Source organism: Chlorocebus sabaeus, chromosome 12 (assembly GCF_047675955.1).
Source record: "Chlorocebus sabaeus isolate Y175 chromosome 12, mChlSab1.0.hap1, whole genome shotgun sequence".
NCBI lineage: Eukaryota > Metazoa > Chordata > Mammalia > Primates > Cercopithecidae > Chlorocebus > Chlorocebus sabaeus.
Window position 1 is genome coordinate 42377907 of NC_132915.1, and position 6020 is coordinate 42383926.

A 6020-nucleotide genomic window follows, 5' to 3' on the forward strand; every position below is an offset into this window, starting at 1 on the left:
CTCTCCAACTTCTAATTTATTCTCTTCAATTCCAGAAGTCTGAAATCACTGAGCCAAAATCAATGTCATCAGAGTCACACCTTCTTTGGAGTCTCTAGGAGAGAATCTGTTCCCTGACCCCCTGGCTTCTGGTGGCTGTCAGATTCCTTGACTTGAGGCCACATCACTCCAGTCTCTGCCTCCATAGTCACATTGCCTCCTCCTTTTCTGAGTGTGTCTAATTTCCCTCTGCCTCTCTTTTATGAGGACACTTGTGATGGCATTTAGGGTTTCCCTGGATAATCTCTTCATCTCAAAATCCTTATCAAATCTACAAAGAGCTTTTTTTCCAAATAAGGTTGTATTCACAGGTTCCAGGGATTAGAACATGGACAGATCTTTGGGATCGATTGTCAGCCTACCACATATCCCAACTCTTGCCCAGCTTGGAGTACAGTCCTAAAGTACCCAGTAAACCTTTGTTGATTTGAAAAGTAATATCTTGATGGCAGTAATTTTCTATCTGTCTCTGCAGTTGTGACATCTCTTATCTCTACTTTTCCTGGGTTATTTCTTCTTCCGTGGACTGACTACTTTGCTCACCATCAAAATCAATCTAAAATGGCATCCTTAATCTTGGCGCATGCAGGATTTTCCACTTCAATTTTCCACAGATTATTGATTCATTCTCTCCATGACTTTACTCTGGAATTTGTGAGTGAGACAATCTAACTGGCCCACTCTCTGTCCAGTGTTGAATTGCTCACCCAAGGCAGCTTCTGTCAAAAGAAAGAGCCCAAAATTTTGCTGATTCTCTATTAAGAGAGAATATATGGGGGAGGAGATACAACTGGTACCTCTACTACGGAGGAGGCACAGGAGAAATACTTTCTTAATCTTTGGTATGTAATATTAACTTTAGTCTTCATGTTTGCTAATCAGGGTTTTAGGACCTGGATTAAAGAAAATTTAGTGAGTCACACTATATCTTTGTTTTCTACGCTTTACCTCCATAAATCTAGAAATTACTTTTTTTTCCTTTGATGGCCAACAAGTTTAAAACTTGTAAACTCTTACGAGCTCCGAGCAAGACACCCAATTGTTTCTTACCCTAGTTTAATCTTTAACTCTATATGTGACATCTTTTGGCAAAATACTATACATTTCTTCTAGTTCTAATTGTCTAAACTTCAGCAGAGAAACTTGTGTCTTATTTCAGAATTTTCAGATATGTTCTATCAGACTTTTTGACTTTTCGTAAAAGGTAAGATATAATTTCATATGTAACATCAAAACAAACTGCATTTTGTAAGACTTATCAAATAATATTCTCTGAGAGATTTGCATAGTATATAGACAATTGTAATTGCAAACTAATTTCACCAATATTATATCCCAAAGAAGATTTTACACATTTGTAAACTGTTCTGTAACATTTGCCATTTTATATTGTATTAAGAACATTTAACATGAAATCTGCCCTTTTAACTCACTTTTAAGCATACAATACAGTATTGTTAACTGTAGACACAATGTTGTAGAGAAGCTCTCTAGAACTTACTCACCTTGCATAATGGAAACTCTAACTTCATTGAATGGCAACTCCCCTTTTCCCACTTCCACTAGTCCCTGGCAACTACTATTCTACTCTCTCCTTCTATAAGTTTGTTTATTTTAGATATCTCATGTAAGTGGAATCACACGGCATTTGTCCTTCTGTGACCGGTTTATTTCACTTAGCATAGTGTTCTACAGGTTTATCCATGCTGTTGCTATTGCAAGATTTCCTTCCTTTTTGAGGCTGAAAAATATTCCACCGTGTGTGCATGTCACATTTTCTTTATCCATTCATCTGTCAATAAATGCTTACGCTATTTCATATCTTGGCTATTGCTAATAACGCTGCAATGAACATGGGAGTTCAAATATCTCTTCAATGATCTGATCTCAGTTTTTTGGTTAAATATCCAGAAGAGAAATTTCTGTATTATATGGTAGTCCTATTTTTAAATTTTTGAGGAACCTCCGTATTGTTATCCATAGCAGTTGCACTACTTTACATTCCTACCAACAGTGCACAACGGTTCCAACTTCTCCACATCTTTACCAACATTTATCTTTATATATACATACTTATAAATATATAAAATGGGCATAGAAACAGGTGTGAGCTGATATCTCGCTGCAGTTTGATTTGAATTTTCCTGATTAGTGATGTTGAGTGCTTTTTCATATACCTGGCCGTTTGTATGTCTCCTTTGGAAAAATGTCTGTTCAAGTCATTTGCTCATTTTTATATTGAGTTATTAGCGTTTTTCCTATTAAGTTGTAGGAATTCCTTATATAGTTTTGATATTAATCTTTCGTTATACTTATGGTTTGCAAATCTATTCTCCCTTTCCATAGGTTGCCTTATCAACTCTTGAGTGTTTCCTCTGCTGTGAAGTTTTTAGTTTGATGTGGTCCCACTTGCTTATTTTCGCCTTTGTTGTCAGTGCTTTTACTGTCATATCCAATAATCACTGCCACAACCAATGTCATGAAGCTTTTCGGGAATATTGTATCTTAATGTATCATTCTCCACTAACTTGAACAACTTCGAACTAATGTAAAATATACTTTTATTAAGCAATTAAGAAGTAATATAAATTTCCAAATGAATGCATTTTATTGTCTCTCCTAAGCAAATTGTGAAATCCAAAAATCGAAACAGAAACAAAGGAAAAAAATAGAGAAGTTCTGTCTTGTTGCTGCCAACAGGCTGGAAATCCCCTTTAAGAAAATAGTTTAAACTTAAGAAAGCAGCTGGAAGCATTTAGATAGTCCAAGACATTTCAACATTCCTTGTAGACTGTCATTTAAAAAGGATTTTTAATCATGTTTTAAAAAGAAATAAAGAGTGGGTTTATCAGCAAAGTGACTTTTTGAAAAATTGCTTTTTTATTTGTAATCAAAGCAGAGATTATAGATACTTGGCTTTAGACAAAACATTTTCTCCTAAACCTTCAAGAAAATATCTCTGATTTATGTCTGCTGCTTCACTCATCCCTGCCCTCATTTTCAAAGCAATATAAGGCAGGGTGACGGAAGGGTGTTAATCTGACAGATATTGAACCAGTAATTAAGTAAAAAATGTTTACAGCATTTCCTCTGAACATTTTATGTATGTTTTTGTCTGCTATTTTACAGTTTGGACTTTTTAAAATAATGTTTTCCCAAGAGACTCATAAGCTTCTTTCTTAAAATGCTTCCACCCTTTTTGTTTAATTCCTCTCAAATTTTCCCAGGACATTCTTTTGCTCCCTGAAAGCACAGAAGTTAATTTTAGAGAAGTTAGTTAGCTTTCAATGGATGAGAGCTGTCCTGGTCACTCAGCACCCCCATGTTCATTGCAGCATTAATAGCCAAGATATGAAAACAGCCTGTGTGTCCATCAATAGATGGATGCATATAAAATATAGTATACATATACACACACACACATACACACACAATGGAATATTATTCAGCCATAAAAAATAAAAAAAAAAAAACAAAAAAATGCTGCCTTTTCCAACAGCATGGATTATACTAAGTGAAATAAGACAGACACAGAAAGAAAACTACTGCATGATGTCACTTACATGTAGAATTTTTAAAAGTCAAACTCACAGAAGCAGAGAGTAGAAGGGTAGTTACTAGAGGCCGGCAGGGTAGGGGGGCAGTGGAAATGAGATGTTATTCAAAAGGTACAAACTTGCAATTACAGGATGAATAGTTTTGGGGATCTAACATAAAGCATGGCAACAACAGTTAATAATATTGCATTGTATATTTGAAATTTTCTAAGAGAATATACTTTTTTCTTTTTATATAGTATACATTTTATTAGTTTGTACAAATATATTCTCATATTACAAACGCAATTGAGTGCATGCATCTTCCTTTGATATTTGAATCATCTGAAATAACAAATAGAACTATACATTCAAAAGAATCCTCATTTGGATAACAAAAAAAAGACAAGTTAAACAACAAAAAAAACTTTTCCTTTCTTACAAGTGAACACTGAAGTAGATTTAATTTGGCTTTCATTTTAAAAGACCCCAAAACCAAAAGCAGCTTAAAAACTAATTAAAATGGATTTAAAATTTGTTTACTAAGCTATTGGTCTCTAGCATCATTTTCTCTTTTCTGTTGTTTTGATGCAGGTTCTTTTTTGTCTGTTTCTTCTCTCCCTCTTTACACTGGTCCACTTGCACCATTTTCATCATGTTCATCATCACTAACAAATTTCATTTTCTTGCCCTGAAACTGTACTTTTCCTTTAGCAAACTCAGGCTAGGCAGCTTTATTATATACCCTTTCCTTTTAAATCTGTGACCTTTTGACTTCCATTTGTTTGGGGATTCGTGTTGGTCTTTTTATTTTTTCAGTGCTTCTTTTTCCACCAGTCCTTCTAGTACTTCCCAAGTCACTTCTTTGTTCCTTAATTGTAGATTACCATTATTTGCATCTTTGGCTTTTCCCAACGCTTCCTCAACTTTTTCTTTAAGTCGAATTATTCCCTCTTTTGCACCTCTGACAAAATTATCCATTTTAGTTCACCAAGATTTGAGAAAAGGATGTGTGAACCTTCTCTACAGGTCTGATCATCTAAGTCATCCAAAAATTTCAGCAAGCATCCAATCTTTTCTCTCAAGAGATTCCATTTCAGCATCTTCTAGCTTTCATTTTCCTTCTTGCTCTTGTTTTGCTCTTAATTTATCCTCCATATTACTTTGTTGCTTTTCTTCACTTTTTTCAGCAAAGTAATATTTCTTGAAAAGTATTAGTAGACTGTGTTTTTGTACTTCTGGCCAGGGGTCTCTACAAACTTTTTAGCAGATTCATTGTTACCAAACACAGCAAACATTGATCCTTTAAATGCTTTATGCAATGTTCTTCTCATCAGGATAGTTAGTACTTGACCTCTATCTTCTAATCATTCTTTTATGTCATCAACAGCTGCATCAGTTGGGAAGCCTTTGATATAAATAGATGTTTTTTACATCATTTTTATACTCATCAGTCACTTCAAGGAGGAGTTTACTTAGAGACATTCTGATTTTAGTTTTATCTTCACTGATTTCCATGAGTTCTGCCTTGGATTTCCTCAATGCTTCCACAGTTACATTAAAGTCTGTTGTGAGATGGTTTAACCTGTTGAATTTTACCAATATCTCCAAAGGTACCCAGCCTTCATTCAGTATGACCCATTCCTTTAAAAATTTGTCCCATGGCAAATTGAAGTCTCCCAATTAATACTCAATTTGATGACAGAATTTGGCCTTCAGACCAGCGTTTTCAGCCACCGTGGTATTCTTTAACATCCTAGTCCTGCAGAGTCAAGCCACAAGCTCACAAGCAACAGTAACATCTTGACTTCCCCTGAGTAGCTCTTAAGTGTTCTTACCACACACAGAAAAAAAGGTAATTATGTGAGGTAACAGTGTCAGGTAACTTGATAGTAGTCATCATTTTGCAATGCATACATATGTCAAATAATCACGTTATACACCTTCAATATATACAATTTTTGTTGATGAATTGTACCTCAATGAAACTGGAAAAAATATTTTAATAAAGTAAAATAAAATTTGCATTTCTGATTTTATGAACCTGTCTTTTACCCTAGGAAGGCCAGATCGGGGTGGGGGAAGGGAGGAAAGAATGATCTCTTTTTCTTACTCATCCATATAATTTCTTTATGTTGAAAATGTCTTCCTAATGCTTATTTTTGTTTTACTTATCTTAAAATGGAAAGATTTTAATATAATCAAATAATTTAGTATTTTCCTTTATAATATCTACATAAAAGGCAAAAGAAGGGAGGAAATATGAAAATGAATGAGATACAATTTAATAGAATTTGGCAAAAATAGCACCTTTTTCTTTTTAAATGATATTTGCTCTAGTATATGTGCGCATTTGCTTATATTTGTAGCTGATACCAGTTCTTGAGGTAAAGGAATTATTTCAGGTCTTGCCTATGATGGGTATCTTTGTAAGATCACTCTAAG

General features: G+C 34.4%; 1 pseudogene; it reads right to left on the bottom strand.

Annotated features, from left to right (window-relative positions):
- Positions 1-4087: 4087 nt before the first annotated feature.
- Positions 4088-5330, bottom strand: LOC103219886 (lupus La protein pseudogene; annotated as a pseudogene).
- Between the last annotated feature and the right edge of the window lie 690 nt (positions 5331-6020).